The sequence below is a fragment of the Ailuropoda melanoleuca genome, chromosome 7, assembly GCF_002007445.2.
Source record: "Ailuropoda melanoleuca isolate Jingjing chromosome 7, ASM200744v2, whole genome shotgun sequence".
Lineage (NCBI taxonomy): Eukaryota > Metazoa > Chordata > Mammalia > Carnivora > Ursidae > Ailuropoda > Ailuropoda melanoleuca.
In genome coordinates, this window is record NC_048224.1 from 91,929,650 (window position 1) to 91,955,414 (window position 25,765).

The window sequence follows — 25,765 nt, forward strand, 5'->3', positions numbered from 1 at the left end:
GAATCATGGATTTTCTGTTAAAGAAGCTATCTTAGAGCTTATATTCCTTTTTCCCCCATTTGTAAATATCTTCTGAACCATTCTGAAATGTAAGCATATCATGTCAGTTTGAATACTTCTAGCGATAGGAGCTCATTATTTCTAAGAAGAAAAGAGAAAATTTTGGTATAATAGTTATTATTATGTATTACCTTTTAAAAGACTGAGATCTGTCTCTGACAGTATATATATCTTTAATACTAGTTTGGTCTATATGCCATCACAGAATATGTCACCATTTTCTTTAAGATGAGCATCTTCAAATATTTAAGGAAAAGCATGAAGTTGTGACTAAGAGTTTCATAATTTAAATATACACAATTCTCTCCATTGGCAAAGTTCTAGAATAGACTATATGCAAATGGATTGTGTTAAACTATGCTGGGCATCCAGATCAGAGGACAGCATTGTGGATTACACGTACTTCACATCTACTTTATTTCTCTCTATTCCTCTAACAGAATGCTCTTTATCACTTATAATTAAATTTTTAAAAATTTTATATACCTTTATACTTTGCATATAGGTATATAAAACTGAGATTTATGTATTTTTAGAAATGGTTATATTTTCCTGAAATTGTACATTAAGGTAGCAATATTTTTCACAATAAGATTTGAAAAGTGAGGCCTTATAGAATACCCACGAGTTAGAGATATGTGGCAGAATGGGAGGTCAGAGATACTTAAAGCCTGAAAAGAATCCAACCCACTGTTGATGGCTCTGAGGATGGAGTGAAGAGACCACAAATAAGGAATGCAAGGACACAGGAGTTCCCATTCAAGACGGTTCCCATTCAAGGAGGCTTTGAAATCATCACCTCCCATGGACACACTGAATCTACAGCTATGTGTAGAACAATTTCCTCTGAAAGAGATCCAGAAACTAGCTGAGCAACTCCTATACATCAGGTGAACCAGAAAGAAATAACACAGCAAAATGGGTTTTGACACACCCTTGAATACTGGGAGCCACTAAAAACAAAGAAGGCTACTTGGACAATCACAAAGGTTTGAGATGCAACCAAGAGTTAGTGCCAGGCTGATTAAGTTTAGGCAGCATGCCTCAGATACCATGATCCCACAGATTATACAGTACTGACTGGATGAAATTATTGCAAATAAACAGTTCCAAACAGGGGACGAAAACTGCATTTGTAAGACCATACTTCTAATCACTTCGATGACTTTTTAAAAAAATAAGTGGGTTTTCATTTTGATGGAAGAAAATTAGTTTTAAATTGAGAAGAATAATGTAGTGTACTCATAAAACCTACGTACAAAGTAGTCGTCTGTGAAAGTCATTACTTTGAGTAAGTAGATGTTGGCATTGTCTGCCCCTTTAATGCTATGAGCATTCTGAAATCATTGCATTTACAAAGACTATAATATTGACTGCCTTTGTCCTCGTTGCATTATCTCAGGACTTTAGGGAGGTCAAGAATATAGTGGATTGAGGGATAAATCCAGATTATAGCAATACCTTCAGTTACCCTATGTTGGTATGTTTCCCCAAGTCAACTGCATTCATTCTGGGTATATATTTCCTTCATACCATTCCTCACATGCTTGAGAGTTGTTTGTCTATAGATCTGTTATCCTGCATTACGAAAGTTCCTTAATGATAAGGATTCTATTTTATACATCTTTGTAACTAGTCAAGTGAGTCTAGTTAAGTGAAAAGCAGCTATTTTAAATCAATTATTGTATTTAATTTTTTTAATGCTTTGTATTATTTAAAGTCATTTTAAAAATCTGTTGCCTAGCAGTAGACATGTAACTTCATTTAAGATCTGACCACTACATAATTTTATTGAATCATCCTCTCCCTTCAAAACCTCAAGTATATATTTTGTTTCATTGTCAAAGGGTAATATGCATATATAGTAAAATAGAATATTTTTATTTTTTATTATTTTTTAATGTTTCAAGTTTTTATTTAAGTTCTAACTAGTTAACATATAGTATAATGTTAGTTACAGGAGTAGAATTTAGTGATTCATGTAATACCCAGTGCTCATCAAAACAAGTGCCCTCCTTAATACCCATCACCCATTTAGCTCATCCCCGACCCACTTCACCTCCAGCAACTCTCAGTTTGTTCTCTATAGTTAAGAGTCTCTTTTATAGTTTGCCTCTCTCTCTCTCTTTTTTCATTTCCCTATGTTTATCTGTTTTGTTTCTTAAATTCCACATATGAATGAAATCATATGATGTTTGTCTTTCTCTGACAGACTTATTTCACTTAGCATAATAGTCTCTAGCTCTATCCATATTGTTACAAATGGCAAGATTTCAGTCCTTTTTATGACTGAATAATAACCCATTGTAGATCTGTACCACATCTTTATCCATTCATCAGTTGATGGACCTCTGGGTTCTTTCCATCATTTGGCTACTATTGATAATGTTGCTATAAACATCAGGGTGCATGTGCCCCTTCAAATCAGTATTCTTATATATTTTAGGTAAATACCTAGTAATGCAATTGCTGGTTCATAGGGTAACTCTATTATTAACTTCTTGAAGAATCTCCACACTGTTTTCCAGAGTGGCTATAACAGTTTGCATTCCCACCAACAATGCAAGAGGGTTTCACTTTCTCTGCATCCTCACCAACATCTGTTGTTTCATGTGTTAAGTCCATCTGGTCCAGTGTGTTATTTAAAGCCATTGTTTCTTTGTTGATTTTCTTCTTAGATGATCTGTCCGTTGCTGTAAGTGGGTGTTAAGTCTCCTACTACTATTGTATTATTATCAATTGGTTTCTTTAATTTTGTTACTATTTTTATATTTGGGTGCTCCTTCGTTGGGGGCATAAATATTTACAATTGTTATATCTTCTTATTTGATAGGCCCCTTTATTATGATATAGTGCCCTCTTCATCTCTTGTTACAGTCTTTGGTATAAAATCTATTTTGTTTGATATAAGTATGGGTACTCTGGCTTTCTTTTGATGTCCATTAGCATGATAAATTGTTCTCCAACTCCTCACTTTCAATCTGCAGGTGCCTTTATGTCTAAAGCGAGTCTTTTTTAGGCAGCATATAGATGGGTCTTGTTTTTCTATCCATTCTGATACCCTGTGTCTTTTGATTAGAGCATTTAGTCCATTTATATTCAGAGTGATTATTGATAGATATCAATTTAGTGCCATTGCATTACCCGTTAAGGCATTTGTTTCTGGAGATTTTCTCTGTTCCTTTTCAGTTTGTGTCATTTGGGGTCTTTCTTTCACACTCAAAGAGTTCCCTTTAATACTGCTTGAAGGGCTCATTTTTGTTTGTCTGGGAAAATTTATCTCTCCTTTTCTGAATGGCAGCCTTATTGGATAAAGTATACTTGGCTGCATATTTTTACCATTCAGAATATTGACTATATCATGCCACTTTCTTCTGGCCTGCCAAATTTCTGTGGAGAGATCTGCTGCTAACCTTCTTTGTCTTCTTGTGAGGGATTTCTTTTCACTTGCTGCTTTCAGGATTCTTTCCTTATCTCCGTATTTTGCAAATTTTACTACAGTGTGTCTTGGTGTTGGCCTGCTTTTGTTGGTTTTGATGGGAGTTCTCTGTGCCTCCTGGATTTAGAAGCCTGTTTACTTCCCTAGATTAGGGAAGTTTTTATCTATAATTTGCTCAAATAAACCTTCTGCCCATTTTCCTCTCTCTTCTTCTGGAACTCCTATGATATAAATGCTGTTACCCTTTATCAAGTTGCTGAATTCTTAAGTCTACATTTGTGATCCCATATTTTTCTTTCCCTCTTCTTTTCGGCTTCATTATTTTTCATAATTTTATTTTCTATATCACTGATTCACTCCTCCACTTCTTCCATCGTTGTGGTCTTTATATCCAGTCCATTTCACATCTCGGTTATAGCATTTTTCATTTCAGCCCATTCATTTTTAGGCCCTTTACCTCTGCACTGAGGGATTCTGTGTTGTCTTCTACACTTTTCTCAAGCCCAGCTAGTATGCTTATGATTACTGTTTTTAGATTCTGGATTTGGCATATTATTTATATCTGTTCTGATTAGATCCCTGGCCATGACCTTTTCTAGTTCTTTCTTTCTGGATGAATTCCTCCATCTTGGCATTTTGCCTAGGTCTCTGTTTTCTTCTCTGTGTTACAAAATCCTGATACATTTCTTGCTTCTGGAGTAATGGCTTTATAAAGAAGACATCATATGCTGTCCAGGGCCTGATACTTCAGGAAGTGTTTGTGGTGGAACCTGTGTGAACTCTGCTATTATGTTTTGGCTGCTCTTTCCTTCAGGTCAGTCTTCTGCAGAGTTTCTCCTTATCTGCAGTGGGGAATGTTTGGACCTTGTCCAGTGTGTGGTGAGTTTTAAATAGGTGTTTTCTGGTCTGCTTGTTTAAAAAGACCTGATCCTATTTACACTAGAGGTGAAGCTTTGCAGCACTCTATGATCATAGACTTGGTGCATGTGGGGAGTTTGTGCTGATTTTCTGGGGAAGGGGCCAGCTACTCTGTCTCTCAGGCACATTTGCCCTAGTAAAGAAGCACCTGCAGGACACAGGGGGATGGACTGTGGTGTAAGTGGCTCAGGCCTCTGCTGTTGGTACTGTTCTGCTCACTGAAGTCAGTAGATGCTGATGGGTAGGGGAGAAAACAATGGGGCCAGTACTCTCCCTTGTCCCCGGAGAGGGGAGTTCATGGCTGCTGCTCTCCAGGAAGCCCTCACAGAAGAGCAAGCAATCTCCCCTTGTCTGTCCCAGGTATCCCTCAGATCTCTACCTTCACCCTGTCTGTGTCTGGGCCATCTGCCTGCTCAGCAGTGCAGTGCACCTGTGTTTTACCTCAGGCACCTGGCTGAGTTTCAAAACTCCAAACTTTAGGGACCTGGAGTGACATGGACCTGTGCTGGTCCTCTGGTATAGAGTCTTACTGCACTGGGGCTGATGCTGGTTTTTCCCAGAAGGGGAGTCACACCAATGCACAGGGGCTTGGGGTTTATAGTAAAGCACAGCAAAGCCTGAGTCCAGGTTAGCCACCCTCAGCAGGTGTCTCTACCCAATGCTTAAGGGACAGGGGAGTGCGATGGTGCCTGCTGGCTCTTTTGTCCCCTAAGTGGCAAAGCCACTTCTCCCAGATGCACTCCAAGAAGAGGGAAATGTCTCTCCCCATGTGCTTCTGGGGCCTCAGCCCTCCTCCACAGGAGCACTGCTGCAGCAGTCTCCATACCAGGTGACTGCATGGACTTCTAAAATTTCAGTCTTTGAGTTCTGCTGGTTGTAAATACTCATGATAATTACCCCCTTTCATTTTCCCAGTCGGTGATTTTGGGGAAATGTTTATCTTGTATGATGCCCTGTGTGCTGCACATGCTCACTCTTGCTCTCTCTCTCTCTCTCTCCTCTCTCCATGATCTTGGCTCTCTTCCCTCTGCAGCACTCATGATCCTTTTCCCCCAAAATCATATCTCTGCACCTCTTACCTTCCACTATTTGGCCTCTTCTCTCCTACTAGTTGTGCAGTTTGTTCTTTCAGTCCTCAGATCGATTTCTTGGGCATTCAGAATGATTTGTTATTTCCCTCACTGTGCTTGAGGGACAAGACAAGCATATGGTCCTCCTATTACTCTGCCATCTTCTAACCCACCTACCTTTTTAATATATTTTTATTTCATATTACACTACTCACAGTTAACTAAAATTCTCAGATTTTATTTCCATAAGATTTTTTCATGTCTTTTCATCATATGTTTCTCAATTTTCTGTAAATTATATTTAATACTACCCATTCATTCCTCTGTAAATTTATACCTTGGTATTTAGAGCAATATAACTTTAATGTTTTATTTACTTTTATTCTCCATCAAGTATTTCTAAGTTTTAAGTCTTCCATTTACCTTCCAAAAATTGAAACCCAAACTTATTACCTGCAGACAACCATGTCCATTAAAGATGAGTGTTCTCTTTCATTGGGCACATGTAAATTTCTTTTAGTATAAATCTGGACTTTTGTGATATTGCTTTGTAAAGTGCTGTATACATCAGGTTTCCTAAAATAAATGTTTGATCTTAGAATATTGGATTTTTGGTAAATGTCAGATTGGAATGGAAAATAATATAGTAATTTGTGACTGATTTAGGATATGGGTGGCAGGCGTAATTTCTCATTTCTGTGCCTACATACTTAGAGATAAGTTTTTCTGGTTTATCTTTTAAAATTTCACATGAATCTTTTCCTTGTAAATGCAGGTGAATATTTACCCTCTTTAAACAATGCATAGAAGATAAACAGAGAAATTAGATAAATATACCATCTTCAAAGTCTCAGTTATAAGTAATTCTGATATCAAATTCAATATTTTAAGAAAAACGTGATTATATACCCAAGGGATCCAGCTGAATAGTACTTTTTTCTTTCTTTCTTTCTTTCTTTCTTTCTTTCTTTCTTTCTTTCTTTCTTCTTTCTTTTTTAGAAAGCTGTGTGTTTTTGGAAGTACCCTTCTTCACTGATATTTGCTGATTAGATTCCCAAGTTGCCCTTACATTTCTGTTATTTTCCTTTAGAGATCTATTTGCCCATTTTCCTGTACCCATTAACACTTAATGATTCTACATGAATTTTCTTCACTACCTCACCGCAAACTAAATGCAAAATCATTTCACCGTTGTATCCTCACAATTATGTAATAATGATAGAATTACTGGGGCGCCTGGGTAGCTCAGTCGTTAAGCTGAGCCTTCGGCTCAGGGTGTGATCCCAGCATCGTGGGATCAAGCCCCACATCAGGCTCCTCCACTGGTAGCCTGCTTCTTCCTCTCCCACTCCCCTTGCTTGTGTTCCCTCTCTGGCTGGCTGTCTCTCTCTGTGTCAAATAAATAAATAAAATCTTTTAAAAAAATAATGATAGAATTACTAAGACAGCTCCCTTTCTCATAACTATGAGTCACTCTCAAATATTCTCTTTTTTTAACCAGTTACTACAAACTGATGGGAAAACAATTTACCACAAACTCTAACAGATAATTTTCAGGAAAACTAATTCCTAAAACGTGTAACTGTTACTTTAACGTGCATTTCTTTTCTACCATTATGATCATTATCTTTGCTTGGATTTTATATATATATATATTAAGAGACTGAAAAAAGTATGTCTTTCTTTTCACTTATTTTTATAAGTCGGGAAGACACTGATTCTCTTTTAATGTCATTTCCTTTCCATATAAAGGAAATGTTAATTTAGATACTTTAAAGGAATTAGTTACTGCTCAAAGTTAGTCAGAAACTTTAGGAGTGAAGTTGCATTTTTAAATTTTCAGTTAAAATATATTGGATTAGACTGAAATAATGAGAGGCGAGGCAGAAAGCCAGGAAGTTCTCAGTACTATGATTGATCACACACACTAGTACCTCACTGAACAGCTTGAGTTCACTAGGTCTACCTTCATATTTCTGTTTTTGAATGTGTACCTTTACTACCTGAAATGCACTAATAAGCATCCCCATTGCTCATCTGTAACTGCTACTCTGTGTAGTTTATCCCTCTGGTCCTTAACACTCAACTCAGCCATCACTTTTTCCAAAAAGCCCTATTATGACTTATGGGCTTCTATAGAGCCCCTGTGTTTATTGTTGCTATTGTTGTTTCTGTTGTAGCATTATCTCAATCTATTGTACTAATTCATTTATTTTTCTGTTCCTTTCCCTTAGCCCCATTAGATTATGAATACCTTGAGAGCAGGATTATGACTTATTTCTAAAATCTTGTTTTCCCCCCTCCATTTTACCTAAACTCATGTGACTAATGATTCCAGAGGTGCATGCATCCAATCTGATTTGTTCAAGTTCCCCATGCTTTATCTCAGCAGAATTTTCCCTCAAATTTCTTTCTTCCTTTAGATTCTATGGTAATAAACTTTTCTGATGTTTCTTTACCATCTCTGTCTTCCTACTCATCTTTATTTTCTGGTTCTTCTGTTTCTAAGGGATTATAACATTTCATCTATTGATTCAACATTCTACTAAGCACTCTTCTAGGTCCTAAGAATTTAGAGCACAAAATAATAATTAAAAGAAGAGTTCCTTAGGACTCTCTTCTAATCCCTTTCTTTATCCTTATTTTATCCTCAGACACTTTCATTAATGTCTATGACTTCCAATGTCATGTACATGTTTAGGATTTGGAGGATAGATCTCAATTCCAAAATTAAAGTGATCTGTTCAAATTCCTATTTAATATTTCTGCAAAGAATTCTCACAAAAGAGATACCTAAAACTAAATTAATATTTCTTCCATAAAATATTCTACCTCTTACAGATAGAATTAAATCAAGGTAATTATTCATTAAAAAAATAGGTTTTTAAAATTGAATAAATTTGAATTATATGAAATTCTTTATTACTCTGTCATAATGGAAAAGACCTTGAATTTGGGTTCTGTGCCTAACTTGGCAGATTTTGTCAGTACCTAGCATGGTAACCCTGGAGACTTCTCATAATTTTATTTTATTTGCCTATAAAATATTTCACATGTTATTTAAGATCTAAATTTGTTTGTTTGTTTGTTTCCATGATCCTAAGGACTATTGTACTAATACTGTAATGACATTTGGGAAAAGAATGAAAATAAAAGCACAGAATCTGTGAATTTGTAGATGAGTTTATCTAGGCTTGCCCATTAGATAATCTTGATTTCTCATTGCTTTTTCTTCTTTTCTGTGGTTTGATCTTTTAATATATGCCCCTTGATTTCATACCTTTTCTCCATTTCAAACCCATAGAATAAAACAGGGAAATATGACTTGCTACAAATTTCTGTATGGCTGCATATAATTTCCATTATTATTAGCAATCTAAGAAACAGACTCAACACTTATTTTGTCCTGTGAAAACTTAACGTGGCATTTAATAGAAACTATTTCCTTGTACTGTTTTCACATGATTTCCAAGCATTGATCTTATTTCTGAAAGAGCTTTTAGAGGACAATATGTCATTTTCCTTTGCCATAATTTGATGTTGAAACCTATTAACACATACACAGCCATATTTTTCAGTAGTCAAAATGCACCTGAATTTGAATTTTGTGTGCTTCCTCAAAAACAACTATGCTGGAAACATCCAGCTTAACAGTTGTTTAGGAGATGAGTTATTGTTGCAGAAACCATTGTATGTAGAGCAACTGAGTATAAGCAGTAACCCAAATACATGATGTGCATATGTAGAGTCCAGCAGTAGTAACCTCTTTTATTAGTTTAGGAAGAAAGGTAGTGAGAGAAAGAAAGCAGCTATGCAAGAGGCAAGGAAAATTCAGCTGAAACTGAGATAAGTGGGGAAGGGATGAATGACTTAGATTCAAAAGAGCTGGTCATCTATGGAGGAAAGTTGGCCTGGATAGAATCGTGCATGTCTGGCTCTGGTCAGTGGACCCTTGTCATTCTGAGTGCTCTGGTAGGTGATGAGGACATTATGCTACCTTCAAGAGATTTGTAGTTCTCTTGAGGAAATGCAGCATATTGCTTTTATTACTACTTATTTTTAGTTCCACTCTTATTCCTTCACTTCCTAATCTAAGGAATTAGGAAGTACTTTTCAGATTTTGTAAAAAGAACAGTAAATGAAGTCTGGCAATAATGGTCAATTCTATCACAAAAGCTATCACAGAAGACAAAATTTTTGCAGTGAAAAAGCTCAGTGTTCTATGAAAGCTGTGGTGAAAATTGTTTTATTTTTCTCTTTGTCTTTTTGATCAAGAATAAATTTAAGATTTTTTGTTGTTGTTGTTTATCTTCTTTTGTTTTGTTTGGTGGTTATTATAAAATAGTACTTCGGGCACCTGGGTGGCTCAGTCAGTTAACCACCTGCCTCCAGCTCAGGTCATGAGTCCTGGGATCAAATCCCACATCAGGCTCTCAACAGGGAGTCTCCTTCTCCCTCCCCACCTTCCCTCGTGCTTTCTCTCTCTCTCAGATAAATAAATAAAATCTTTAAAAAAATAGTACCTATACTTCTGGGAAGCCAACATATATACATATATGCTATTATGGATTGTTACAGTATCAATTCTCATGGATAAGAGGAGATTATAATAAAATGTTTTATGATTTTTACCATTCATATTCAGTCAAATATATTTATTGGTTACTATTAAAAAGGTAAATACTTTAAGTAGTTAAGAGTATCTAATTAAATTATACCTAATAATTTCCCTCATGAAGATTTTAATAAAATTAAGTAGCATCATATAAAGAATTGGTCATGAAAGATTGAATGTCCATATGCAATATTTAGGAGCTTCCCCAATAAAACTTATTCAGAAATAAGCCAATACTTGAGTGGGTTTAGATCTTCATTTATAAGATGTATATGCCATGCAGTTCTAAAAAATAAATAAATAATTTTAAAGATTATCTATAAATTCAATTGAAAGCTATAAATGCCTTATGGAAGGGTGAAAGATGGTTAGATTTCAAATAAAGAAAAACCAATGTTCTCATTATGGCTATTTCACTTACCTAGCTAAAGGATTCTGAGATTTATGACCTTTCAGTTTCAGGTTTTCTTATCTATTAAATTCTGATAACAATAACAGTATCAACCACCTAGCATTTTACTTTGGGAAACTTGTTATATTCATGTATCAGTTACCCAAGCAATGAGAAAACATTAAAGATATTTGTCATAGTAAAAGTTAATATGATGTTTTTCTAATTTCCCAAAAGGCCCTAAATCGGGGGGGGGGGGGTTGCATAAATTGACATAAATAAGAGTGAACATACTTTAGTGGATTTGTGTAAGATAACAACGCTGGACTTTTCTATTTATTTGCCTGCTTGGAATATTTATTGAACAACTATGCTTGGGCTTTTTTTCCTCTTAAATAGAAATGAAAGAGCAAAAGTAATTTCTCACCATTTCTCAATTCCTTGTTAATCATTTTCAATATGTTAAAATAATATTTCCAAATTAGCTTTTTCTGCTTTTAAAGTAATGCATGCTTTTAAAAGAATACATGGAAACAATAATCCTAGAAAAGGCATGCCGGGTCTTTCAAGTAGCAGATAATGAAACTATTAACTAATATTTAACAAAAATATGGGTATGTTTCATTTTGTCTCTGTATTTTAGGGTTTACTATTCCAATTTTATATCCTGAAGGTCATATAATTTTTCATTTACTGGAAAGAAACTCAGTTCATTACATAACCTTAAACCTTAACTGTAATACATGAAAGTTCTTTAGACAATGTGCACTTTTTAAAGATTCTTAAAAAAAATTACCTAGATAAAAGTGTCTATAAGTATAAAGATATTTAAATATTAAAACTAAGCTTTCTCTCTATCATGTAACCTAAAACTTCAAGAAACTGGAGCAAAGTAAGAAGTGAGTTTATATAGACAAATCTTTGACTTATGATGAGGTTACATCCGATTGTAAGTTGAAAATATCATAATTTTAAAATGCATCTACCTAATCTATCAAACATCATAGCTTACCTTAGCTTACCTTAAACATGCTCAGAATGCTTACATTTGCCTACACTTGGTCAGAATAATCTAACACAAGGTTTATTTTATAGTAAAGTGTTGAATATCTCATGTAATTTATTGAATAGTGTACTGAAAGTGAAGAGCAGAATGGTTGTAGGGTACAGAATGCTTGTAAGTGCATTGGTTTTTTATACTCATGATCACGCGGCTGACCGGGAACTGTGTCTTACACATATACACCTCACACATAAATATACACACATTTATGGATACATAGAAAATTTAGTGCATACAATATGTATGATATAATATTTTAATGTGATATAAGTATTTATATATAAAACACCTATTAATTTAACCCACCACAAGCTGAACTAGTAATAGAAGTGTTTCTAAAGAAGAAGCCCAACTTATTTGCTCTTGCAATCAGCTTTTCTAAGCTAAAAGTCTTTGGAATGGGTTGCGCTTACCTAAAGATTAATTACCTTGTTAAGTTGTATTTATATTACCATGTAAATATTAAGTCATTATTACTGCAAATGGTTTTTGTGCCCTCTGCAACCTTCATTGAAATACATTTTTACTTGATTTGATCTAGTTATGAAACTGAACTTAAGAGGGTAATTAAAAATACTTGTACTTGAAAGATTTAAGTTCTACCAGGTTAACCAAATCATTTATGTAGTATTTTGCAAAGTAAAGGAACTCTACATAATGAGCTAGTCAACATAAAGCTAAAATTCTCCTGTGATGCTTTTGTTCTTGTTAGATGTCTTCCATGAGCTATTAAATCTGCCAAGCAGTTGTTATGTAAAGCATCAACAGTCTTCTCATAGCTATATTATTGATGGTCAAAAATTCAAGAGACTAGAAAATGAAGGGAGGGAAGAGGAAGATATAACCCCAAATCCCTGAGGCTTGTATCTCTTGAGATTTGGATAACAATTACGATGAATGGGGTAATCACACAACTAACTACATGCACAAATGAAGAATCAGAGATGACATTGAGGATATTCTCAAACCAAAAGAGAAAAAAAAAAGGAAAGAAAACAAGGAGTTTTTCTTTTGCTTACTAAAATACAAACATTTGCACTTTAATAAAATTTCAAATGAAGAGTTTCTCTGGAAAATTTGTTGCCAAAGCAAATAAAAGCACTCCTAATCAGAAAGCTGGGTATTCACCCATGCTTTCTGTCTCGTTGATGACTTTGTTACATAGGGATCTTACTAGGTAAGTGCAGTAACCTCACTCTCATGTAACATCAGGGAAGGCTTAGAAAACAAATGCACAAACAGGGAGAGCTCAGAGAAATGTGTAAATTTCTAGTATTCTACTGTGTCTGTATGTGTATGTGCATGTGTATACTTGCATGAGAAGTACACACATACATAGGAGGGACTGATATCTACATTGGCAGATATCTGTATCCTATAGGTGTATATACATATATATGATGCATCTGTATCTCAAGTACATATATTATTAATTACCCTCTTAAGTTCAATTTCATAACTAGATCAAATCAGGAATGTGTATGTATTTCAGATAAACATGACATGTGAAAGCAGATGTCTGTTTAAATTACAAAAGCACCACTTGTGATTTTTATGTACAGTTCAGCATTACATTGTTTTCTCTCAGTCAATGGTGTGTTGGTCTGGCTGTGAGCCCAGGTCTCTCACATAATGATCAACCTGAGACTAGCACAGTACCATCTGGTAGTGTCTCAGGTAGGAAATACATTTAAAAAATCTCCCAATTTATGCATTTCATCCTGATAGCATAATAATACAAACCACGATATAACATTTTTTCCATAATGGAGCCTCTTGCAAATAGATGAAGTAGATAACGTTTCACTCGATTTTTGTAGAAGAACGAAAAAAATATAAAAACTAAGGAACAGCTACAGAAAAATGACTTCTTTCACGAAGTGAGAAATTTGAAAATAATTGCACAATTTTGGATAACCTGAATTAGTTACACATGTAGGAAGAGTGTAGTAAAAGAGAGGAGGGCACTGCTGGGCCAGGACTGTGGTGAATCTAAGAAAATATCATCAGGAAAGAACTCATGATATTGGACTTTGGTTACATAATAAGACAACGGATAAATCACATTTTTCCTACTGAATTATTTAGTGTATTTGTTTATGGATTTAGGCAGATCACCTACATAATCTGCATGTGCCTTTGCCTTTTTGTTATTTAGCAATGTAAATAGGTATTTTCTTATTTTTCTTCACAGAAGAGAAAGCCTAATCCTATGCGCTGATGATACATTCTCCCTGTGTTCCGTTCCTGTAACTATTTCAGGGATTAAGTATTCAGTATTGGGAATTTTCTTTAAGGAAAGATTTTGTTCATTCTGCATATTGCTGGGATAACAGCACACCTACACATGCTGAATTCATCTCATTCATTGAAGATTTGAGCATAATTGAGAACATTAGGTCTGTGCCCATAAAAGGTAGATTATTTTCTTCATTTTCTATTTTGCTTTGTCAATAAAAATGGCTTTATTAAGGATTTTCATTAGAATTTTATTTTTTTATGTTTGGTAAATCCCCTGTAGTGACTAAGAAATATATGACATAACCAACAGACAAGGAACAGATAAATGAACAAATAAATCTTATGTGGTGATCTTATAAATACTTTTTTTGACTATAATGTAAAAAAATGTCCCCTGATCTTATTCTCTTTTTAAAATAGAATGCTGGAGTTTACAACATGGTCAACACCACATTACTCTGTTATAGGTTAAAAAATGTTACCACTAGGTTCTTTTTCTTCTTACTCTAATGAATTCCCTTGGAGGAAGTAGGAGATAGAAATACCTCAGACAGAAATTCATCTTATAGTAGGTCATGTTATAGCAAGACTTCAGGGCATTTAGGTATGAATTTTTTAGTTTATTGTCTCCTTCATTTGCCAAAGTGAAGTTTTTTCCAAAATGCAAAACATTTTCCCAAAATTCGTTGTAATGCTGGTGTTTTTAAGAGTCAAAGGTTGAAAGAATCCTTGACATTGGTAAAAACAATAGTCCATGTACATTTCTCCATTCAAACTTATCTTTAACTTGTCACTTTCCTAACTGATTTACAGTGCTTACTGTTGCTCCCATCCATGGGGATTATGTATTTTGAAGTCTGGACACCATCTAGAGAAATCTGCTTCTCCAAATCCCACTTCAATGTGTTCCTCAGTTTTTCCAATAGACCTCACAGCTTGTAGATATTGTCTTTGAATGCTGGATCAGAACACTAGATCATGGAACCCTAAACATGAATTTTTATTATAAGGTGGTAATCAAATTCCATCAAGGAATGATGAAATCATAAAATTCAGTGAAAAGATATATTCAAATAAATGTTTTACCTTTCTTTGAAAATATGTAAATGTGTTTTGGTACTTAGAAAACACAAAGGTGTTGGGACGCCTGGGTGGCTCAGCTGTTAAGCATCATTAAGCATCTGCCTTCGGCTCAGGGCGCGATCCTGGTGTTCTGGGATCAAGCCCCACATCAGGCTCCTCTGCTGGGAGCCTGCTTCTTCCTCTCCCACTCGCCCTGCCTGTGTTCCCTCTCTCACTGGCTGTCTCTCTCTCTGTCAAATAAATAAATAAAATCTTTAAAAAAAAACACAAAGTTGCCAAAATTGAGGATTTACATTGTTCATAATTCCTACAGAAGGAACACTTTATTTTATTGTTGCTGTTGATTGATTTGATTGTGAGTGAATATGTTAAAACAGTGCTATTCATGTTATTATGTTATTAAATCTAACTATCATATACATCTACATTTTCTGTATATATGCAGATATTTCAGGAGAGATACATGTTAAGTTTGATGAGATTTTAGAAAATTCCGATTCATCACTAAGTACTTTCTGAGAAAATGTTCTTGCTGCCATCCTCAATTATTTCACAAACTGATAGAAATTGGCATGTTAAACTGTTAGGGGGTCCCAGAATTGTGATTAACATTGCAGATAGAAATAGTAAAAGGCAAAGTTATGCAAACAACTATACAGTTGTCCAAATGTTTAAATTAGAAATTTTACCAAAGCAGCTTTTTAGCATAAATTTAATCCCTTAGGGAAATGGAAGCTACAACCCCTGACAGTTCTTTTCTTCTCTTTTTTAATGAGTTACTAGTTTAGAAGAAAAATAGTTTGGGGCAAGAAGTGCACATTTTGGTATTGTAATTTGAAGTATTTTTTTTATAATTCATTCTCTATGATTCAATCTATTATGATATTTACTTAGAAATATTTTATGAATTGAATAATATAACTATTTGATATATTGCACTATTGGTTCTAATGTAAGAACATAAGACAATTTTTATTCTGAATCAAGAGACTTCTCTGTCTCTGTCTTTGTCTCCCTGTCTCTCTGTCTGTCTCTCTCTCTCTCTCACACACACACACACACACACCCACACACACAATATTACAGCAGGGAATGTTTTCCAGTATCTGTAAATCTAGAATGCAAATAACTAGAATTGTTCACTGTAGACCTACATTTTATTACTATAAAAGAGTGTTGACCATTATTAACACAAATCACAGCATTGAATATCTTACACATTTTATACTGAATATTATTATAGGTACATATCACTGTAAAATAGTGCTTTCATTTTGAACTCATTGGCTTGTATAGTTTGTAGTAAAGCCCATTATGTTTAAAGCAAAAATAAATTTAAAAAGCGTTTTGGTACACAATTACATGTACTCTGGCATCTATTTAAATGGGCTTGTAACCAAAATTAGTTTTCATTATGGGGTCTCAGTAGAGATTTGGATTTGTTAGACACAGTAAATTTTTTCTTTGATTTTACTTTGTTTTTGAGTTTGGACAGTTTTCTAATTTTTGAATTTATTTGTGGCTAATATAACATTCAATGAATATTAGACCACTGAAAGAAAGAGAAAACAATGGTATTTTAATTTTCTTAGGATTCACAGAAAAAGAATTATGCAGCCAGAATTAATACAGGTATTCAGTTATTTTTTTTAAGATTTTATTTATTTATTTGACAGAGATAGAGACAGCCAGCGAGAGAGGGAACACAAGCAGGGGGAGTGGGAGAGGAAGAAGCAGGCTCACAGTGGAGGAGCCTGATGTGGGGCTCGATCCCATAACACCGGATCACACCCTGAGCTGAAGGCAGATGCTTAACGACTGCACCACCCAGGCGCCCCACAGTTATTATTTAAAAAGGTAAATATTTTTTATTTCCCAATATATGAAGAAATAAATGCTTGGAAATTTTGGTGTTCTTTTGGCTTGTCACTAGTTAATTTCAGTGTGACACTTTGCTGTAATAGCTGGCGATCCTATCAAGCGGATTACTTTCAAGTAGATATGACACCAGAATATGTTGTAATGTGTGGCTCAGCACCCAATCTTATGAATTTTGTCACCATGGGGCCAGAACGGATAATAGGATAATCAAAATATTGGAAGGATATAATTATTATTATAACTAATTCTTTATAGTGGAAAAACCTTAATCATTTTAGCCCTTCTGTTGAAAAATAACAGATACAGTAAACCAATCAAAACAAGTGTACAGTTTTATGAGTTACTATAAGGCAAACACTCTTGTAACCAGATAAAGAGGAATTTGCTGGCAATTCTAGAACCCCCTCCATGTGTCCCATCCCAATTACAGCCTTACTTAAAGAGAGTTAAGACCTATAATGTATTTTATATATTATGAAACAACACGTAGATCTACAGAAAAATTAATATACATATAAGATGCATCTTTATATTTATACATATTTTATATGTATATCTCATTAGTTCAGTTCACAACCTCCCCTTCACTGTCAGGACTATAAGGTTTTTATTTAAACACCTTCGTATTCCATCTACTTCGTCATTATTTTATACTGAGAATTATGATTCAAGGGACAGAAGGAATGGCATAAGTAGAAAGTCCTATAATTACTAATTTGTTTTATCTCACATCACACACAAGTTTTAGAATTATAAAACTTAACATCACTTCCCCCAGTAGAATTACTGAGAAGAGTTAAAATGTTTTTTTCATATGCTTTTTATGTTCCCCACTTATTTTTCACAGTTGTACTATATCTACATTATCAGAACATATTGTCATTATGATTTTTTAATTCCTTCCTTTAGCCTTAATTCTACAAATAATTGTAGGTTTGATGCTCATCATATAGTTATATCATCTAAATTTCACACTAGTGAAATTCTTAAGAGGAGCTTATGGGAGTAGTATTCTCTAGGTCACCTATTAAAAGCAATATGTCTTGGCCCTTATCACTGTAAGTCAGTTTTACTGGATGTAAACTCTTGGATTTACACTTTTAATCCCTTATATTTTAAATATGTCAATCAACTTTCTCTTAGTATTAAATTGTGTTTACAGAGTCTAATGCAAAATATTTTCTTTGCATTATAAGTCATATATTATTTTTTCGTAGATACACAAATTATTTTATAAAATATATTTTTTAATCTAATAATTTTATTAGCATATTTCCTGGTAATGGTTGTTCTGGTTATGTATTATTAGGTACATATTGTAACTTTCAATATGCAATTTCAATTCCTTTTTTGAAAGTTCTTCTGAAGTATAAGTTTTAGTATTAATTCAATTTCCTTGCTTTAGGTTTCTTTCTTCAAAAATACCTATTATCTGTATATTGGATCTTACATTCCAGTCTTCAGTATTTATCAATTTTTCTCCTTTTCTTCTTCCTCCCCCTCCTTCACCTCCTCCTTATCCTCCTCCTCCTTTTTCTTTCATTCTTCTTCCTTGAATCATGTTTATTAAGATAAAATTTACATACCATAAAATTCACCAACTTTAAATGAATAATACAATGAGGTCTAATTTATATCTTACTTTCTTTTTTTTTTAAGATTTTATTTATTTGACAGAGAGAGAGAGACAGTGAGGGAAGAAGCACAAGCAGGGGGAATGGAAGAGGGAGAAGCATGCTTCCCACTGAGCAGGGAGCCTGACGTGGGGCTAGATCCCAGGACCCTGGCATCGTGACCGGAGCTGAAGGCAGATGCTTAACGACTGAGCCACCCAGGCTCCCCTATACCTTACCTTTCTTAAATATATAATAAACATACAATACAAATTTATATAGTCCTGTAACCACCACCAGAATCAAGCTATAGAAAAATTTTATCAGTCAAAAAAGTCTGCTCGTGTCTCTTTTAACCAGTCACCTTCCCCAATACTTGCCTCTGGCAACCATTGATCTGATTTTGTCCCTTTATTTTTGACTCCTCTAGAATGGCACACAAAGGGGTTAATACAGTCTGTAACCTCTGATATTTGTCTTCTTTCATTTAGCATAGTGCATTTGAATCATCCATGTTGTGGATTATTAGTAGTTTGGTCCATTTTATTGCTAAGTAATAGTCTACTGTATGAATCGTATATCACAGTTTGCTCATTTATTCACCAGTTGATGGCTTTTTTTACCCCTTTTTGTCTATTATGAACAGAACTACTACAAATATTCTGTTTTAAATCTCTTTGTATGGACATTTGTTTTCATGTACTTTGGATAAATAGGGATGGATTTAGTAGATCAAATTGTTAAGTGTATATCTAATTTAATAATAAATTACAAATCAATTTCCAAAGTGGCTATACCATTTTAATAATCTTAGCAATGCATGGAAGTTCCTGTTTTTTCATATACTTGCCTGAACTTGGTATTACCAGTCTTGTTTTAAAAATTTAGCCATTACAGAAGTATTTCATTGTAGTTCTAATTTGTATTCCCTTAATGCCAATGCTGTTGGTTATCTTTTCATGTGTTTATTTGCCATATATAGTGTTCTTTAGTGCGGTGTTTGTTACAATATTTCCCCCTCTTAATTGGAGTGTTTGTCTCATATTAATGAGTTGTAGGAGTTTGTTACATATTCTGGATACAAGTCCTGCACAAGGTATGTGTTTTAAAAATATTTTCTCTCAACCCATAATTTCTTTTCACTTTCCTAACAATATCTTATAAATATCATAGGTTTTAGCATTAATTATGACCAATTAATTGACTTAAAAAATTATCTGTCAAATAAGAAACCTTTGCTTAAACCAATAAACATGGTATGTATCTTCATTTTTTTTAGGGTTTCATTAAATCTCTCATGAAAGTTTTTATAGTTTGTAGCATATAAATTCTGCTCTTATTTTACTTATTTTATTTTATTGATGGTGTTGTAAATTTTATTTTTATTTTTAATTGTTTAATGCCTGTGTATAAAAATATAATTGACATATATATAGATAGATAGATATCTTATATCCTGTGATTTTACTGAGTCATTAATTAGCTCTAGTAGAATTTTTTTTAGATAGATAGGAGTTTTACAAATAGAAGATCATGTTTTCTGTAAAAAAAAAAAAACTGTGCTTATTTATTTCTTTCCAACATGTATATTTTTTATTTCTTTTTTTCCCCTTTATTGCACTTGATGGACTCTCTACAACAATGTTGAATAAAATTAGTGAAAACAGATATCTTTCTCTTCTTCCAGATCTTTGGGGACAACATTCAACTTTTAACCATTAAATATGATATTGCCTTTAAGTGTTTTGTAGATGTATTTATCATCTTGACAAAGTTCCCCTCTCTTGTTTGATTGGCGAGAATTTCTGTCATGAATGGATGGTCAAATTTTTCAAATACTTCTTCTCTATTAGGGTAAGTTGTGTTTTCTCTCTTTGTGTTGATATAATAAAGTACATCTATTTTCACGTGTTGAAGTAAACTTTTATTTGTTATATAATTCTCACTTGATTAGGTTGTATTTTATTTATATATTACTTTTATGTCTCTGCTAATATTTTGTTAAGAATTTCATATCTTAGGGGCACCTGGGTGGCTCAGTTGGTTAAGTGCCAGACTCTTGGTTTTGGCTAGGTTCATGATCTCATGGTCATGAGATGTAGCCCCAAGAGGGCTCCATGCTCAGTGAGCGGTCTGCTTGTGATTCTTTCTGCCTCTGACCCTCTTCTTGGTCGTGCACTCTTTCTCTTTCTGTAAAATAAATAAATAAATAAAATCTTTAAAAAATAATTTCATATCTTATTCCATAAAATATCTTGGTCTGTTGTTTTCTTTTCTTGTAATGAAGTGGATACATAAGACTACAACAGGGTGTCTGTTACAGTGGAGATTGCATTAAGCTAAGGGTATGAGACCAGCAAAGTTCTTCAACTGGGAGTGCTCCCAGACACTTTATGTTTAGTGCAACTCGGAAAAGACAAAGGAGAAGTGGTAACATGATAGTACATATTTTCTAAGTACACAAAAATGGGAACAACCCTAGCTTTTAGGACTAAAGTCAGAAATGGAAGGACAGACTCTAATCTGTACATTGAGAGCTATACCATAGCCAGATAGCATAGATTCACAGATTGTTTCCAGATGGGTTGAAAAACAAGTAGCTTGTCAAGGAATTAAGTGCCCAAAAGGATAGAACTCCTACTTTGGATTATTTATGTTTTATTTATTAACTGTGTCATATTTATTTGTCATGTATATATTAATTTTTAACTTGTTTAATCTGAAATGCTTTGTCATCAGATTTTTGTCTTAGTGACCTCTGTGTGGGGTATCAGTTTTAACAAAACGACCTTGTTATTTTCCTTCCTCAATAAAAGCTTTCTTCACCATTTTATTTAAATTACTTTCTGCCCAATCACTATCATATCATTCAGTTTTAGTATTTTCACTGAATTTATCATTTAAGATGATATTGCTCAGTTTTCATTTATTTATGTATTACTTCTTTTTCTCTAGAATGTAGATGTTTATGTGTATGTGTAAATATTTGTCTGTGTGTGTCCAGTGGATGTGATATATAATGACAGAGTGATTGACTTTATTTAAGACATGTGTTCTGTATAGTTCCAAGAAATCTTGGGACTACTGAATATGAACCGTATTTAACCAAGCTAAAAGAGACCCTATTAAAATAGTTGAGTGAAGGGAACCTATCCAAATGGGGGCCACATGATATTGGGCATGAAAAAATGTAATAATAATAACTCTGAAATACCGTTACTATTGAATTATTATATCATAATATAATCATATTACATTATAAAAGTGTCACGTCAATTAATAAGTCAGGGGCCTGTTTTTAGCTGAGATCCTAGGATATGACTCTAAAAAGAGGAGCAGGTAATAAGACTGCATTTTGTGATTTCAAGATAGGAAACAGAGTTGATAAGTGTTCATCAGACGAGAATGCTGATGATGGCACAAAAATAACACATAGACAAAAACTCTTAAAATATTATGGAAAGAGAGAAGTAATTAATGCCTTAGCAGTTAATAAAGAAAGTCAACATTTTTACCACTCATTGGACAAGAGCAAAACTTATAAGAAACTTATAAGAGAAAGCTAGTTTCTTGCCTAAATCTAACTTTTTGCATACACAGCAATGGCAAATGACATGACTAAATGATTCTTGCAAATAATGAGATTATTCTTTTTTATTTTTAAAAGACTTATGTTATCTATTTGAGAGAGAGAGAAAGAATGGGAGGGGCAGAGGGAGAAAGAGAGAAAGAATGCTCAAGCGGCGTCCCCATTGAGCACAGAGCCTGATTTGGGGCTTCGTCCCAGGACCCTGAGATCATGACCTGAGCCAAAATCAAGAGTTGGATGCTTGGGGCGCCTGGGTGGCACAGCGGTTGGGCGTCTGCCTTCGGCTCAGGGCGTGATCCTGGCGTTGTGGGATCGAGCCCCACATCAGGCTCCTCCACTATGAGCCTGCTTCTTCCTCTCCCACTCCTCCTGCTTGTGCTCCCTCTCTCGCTGGCTGTCTCTATCTCTGTCAAATAAATAAATAAAATCTTTAAAAAATAAAAAAAAAAATTAAAAAAAAAAAAAGAGTTGGATGCTTAACCGACTGAGACACCCAGGCGCCCCACAAATAATAACATTAAATAAAAGACACATCTCATCCTTAGACCTATTCTGTAGAAAAAATGTAATAGGCAGGATCTTCCAAAACTGGGAGAAAGGCATTTGGTGAATGGAGGATTTTTCCATAACTATGTTTTGTTAAGGTAAGCTATCATATCTTATCAACAGGTCGTAGGTAGGGAGGAATTGAAATGTGTAATCAGAATGCCAAAGAGTACTATTTATACTTCTATACATTTATACTTATAATTAATATAAGATGTGTAAATCAACTGTACCCAGGATAACGAACGTCATGCCAACAGATTTGAATGGCTACATATAACATTTTAAGAATCTAATTAATGTAGATTTTCTTTGCAAGCACATCAATTTGTTGTTCAAGCATGACACTTAGAGTATAATGTTCACACTCCTGAGAGAGCAAAGTGATCAAACACAGGCTTAGGAATGTGCAAGTAAAGTGGGAGAAAGTGATTTGTTGATGGCCTCTAGAAAATAATACACATTTTTTTATTTGTCAGATGGAAACACCAAATAGCTGTATTATGAGAACAAGATGTAAGTTTATTGCAATATCCACAGTTATAACACTGTTTTTCTATGTTGTGCCCTTCCACACTGATTATATCTTCTTGGTTATTCAAATCAAGTATTTCATTTGATTAACCTTTTTACATTTTGCTCTTATCTCATTTCTAATCTCCTTCCTCATTTTTCATTTTCTTTGTTCAATTTCATTCTTTCTAGGCTTTCATTTCAATAGTAGTCAATTTGCTTTTTAATGCCCTGTTAGCATTTCTTGTATGATTTCTCAGAATTCTCATGTTCATTTTAACCATTTTTACTCCCATTAAAACACTTACAGTTGGATTATGTAAATAAAGTTTAAGAAAGCAAAAAAATTATTAAATACTAAAAAGCATACCATTTTATATACATTTTAATATCTCTTTTTCTTCAAAATAGATGATTCAAAAATTATGTAAAATGCCTACAGTTCTTGTAAACAATTATACCTACCAATATATGTCAGTATTTATCCATTAGTAGGAATATTTTTATATGATTTCTGGAATTTGTTTATTGATTGGTTAAATTGATTGCCTGAAAATTATATCAGGCTGAACATAGAGAAACTCATCTACATGTTAGCAGAATAAATTTAGCTTTTCATGGTTGCATTATTGTCATCATCATTACCAACACAAGAGTATGGATTCATTCTTAAAAAGTAATTTTACCAAGTCAAAAGCCCCTGAATAATGATCTCTGCCTCGTAGGTGCAGAATGTATTTTGTATTGTTATTAGGCCATAACATCAGGATTCTGAGGAAAATCAGGAATACTATTTCCTTTACAGAATAATCTTGGTAAAATTATTTATGACTGGTTGTGGTACCCATTATCAGTAGGTGAATAAACCTTGTTTTCTAGAACTAACAAGGATAATTATTTTGTTATGAAATTGTCTCCTTATGTAACTATGGAAGTCAATGCCCACATGGGTTAAAGAGAAGCTCTAACTTGGAAGCTAGAAGGAAATAAAAATAAATGTTTTCAAATGGATTTATGTAATAATAATAGTAATCTCTTCTGTGCTTTATGAAGATTCACAGGAAACAGATTCAGCTTTAGATGATGAGAAAAAATGAGTTTGAAGTCAAATTATACCCATTATGAATCTTTACTATGAAAAACCAAGTACTACTAAAGGTTTAAGATATCCTCAGACTGAAGGTGTACATAAAAGATGCTTTGTAGTTAAAAGAAACCTTTGTGTGAGTTAGAAAATTTGAGGCAAAATTCTGATCCTGCCACCAGACAATCTTGAACAAGTTAGTTACCTCATTCTGAGTGGAAGTCAGAATGGTAACAAACTATAGAAATGATTTCTGGTGATAACCTGCAGCAGGGAAGTCATGAACTTGCCTCATCTCTGCAATTCCCATCCAGAATCTTTAGGTTCAGCACTATGTCTGAGCTTAGCTCTCCTAGTCCTACACATTTTGGAGTACCCTTAAATCATGTCAGCCCCCTTCATTTGGCACCATATTGTATGCTTTAAATTCTTTCAGGATCTAAATGACTTCCTATGACATACTCTGATTTTGTTAGTAAGTTTTAAATCATGGAAGTCCATGAAATATCAATCCAACTTATTATGATCAATGATTGGATTGACTGCTTGTCCCTAAGAGCTTTTTGTAAATGTGTAAAAAAAATTCTATTTGTAATCCAATAGACATTTTAAGATGCAATTTAATCATGAAACCATTGTAAAAATTCCTCCAAAATACATATAAAATAGAATCCAAATGAATATGTGTTCTCAAAAATCAAATATAAAATTCAAATTTCATCAGAATACTATGAGCACATTGAGTTTACCTTTGAACAGTCTATTAATTATTTGCTTGGGGTTGATTTGCCTTAAGAAAAGGGGAAAACTCAACAACCCATTTTGTGCCAAAATTAATTCTAACAGTAATACATTTTGTGCTCCACTGACTTTCAATTTATTACCAGTGGAGCTTGGTTGATTGTTTTGATCTTCCGTTTATTGGCAATGAAGTAGGATTTACTGTGCCACCACCTTTCAGTAACATAAATGTTACTTCATTGAGCTGGTGCCTTATTGTAAAGCACTACAAAAAAATAATTTAATTGTCTGTCTTTGCTTCAACTCATAATACTTTTGAGTGTGGTAGAATGTTTAATGTCAAACTTGTCTCTTTGCATATTTATTTTGGCAATTTCAACTCTTAGGAGGTAAAATGTGTTAGTCCAAGGAGCTGCCCTTGCAATTTGATTACAGTGACACCAGATGGCAGTGAGTAAATCCTAAGGTATTAGATATTAGAATGTAACTTTATACCCAAAGCATTATATACCTTTTAAAAACAGTTCATATTAAATTTTGGTAAATACGCTCAGAAGTGATTTTAAAAACAACTTTTTAAAGATAAATCCTATGATACATATATCTTTCCTTAATAAGGCTTAAAGTTTTTACATCTAACTTATTTCTTGATTTGAAAGCCTAGTTTCAGTGTCAAGGAAAGACTTACTTTTAACTTTTTGTTATTTTGTTTGGATTTTTGCTTCATTTCCTATAAACTCAGCTCTTTCTTCAATACTAGTATTCTGGCAATTTCCCAATAAGTTCAGAGATGTTTTATTTTTTTGTTTGTTTATTTCAAAAAAAGGTCCACATCACTCTTCTTTCCATGTCTTTATGTACATACACACTAATGTAGACTCTTACATTTAGTTAATGCAAAGTCTCTTTCAAAATTAC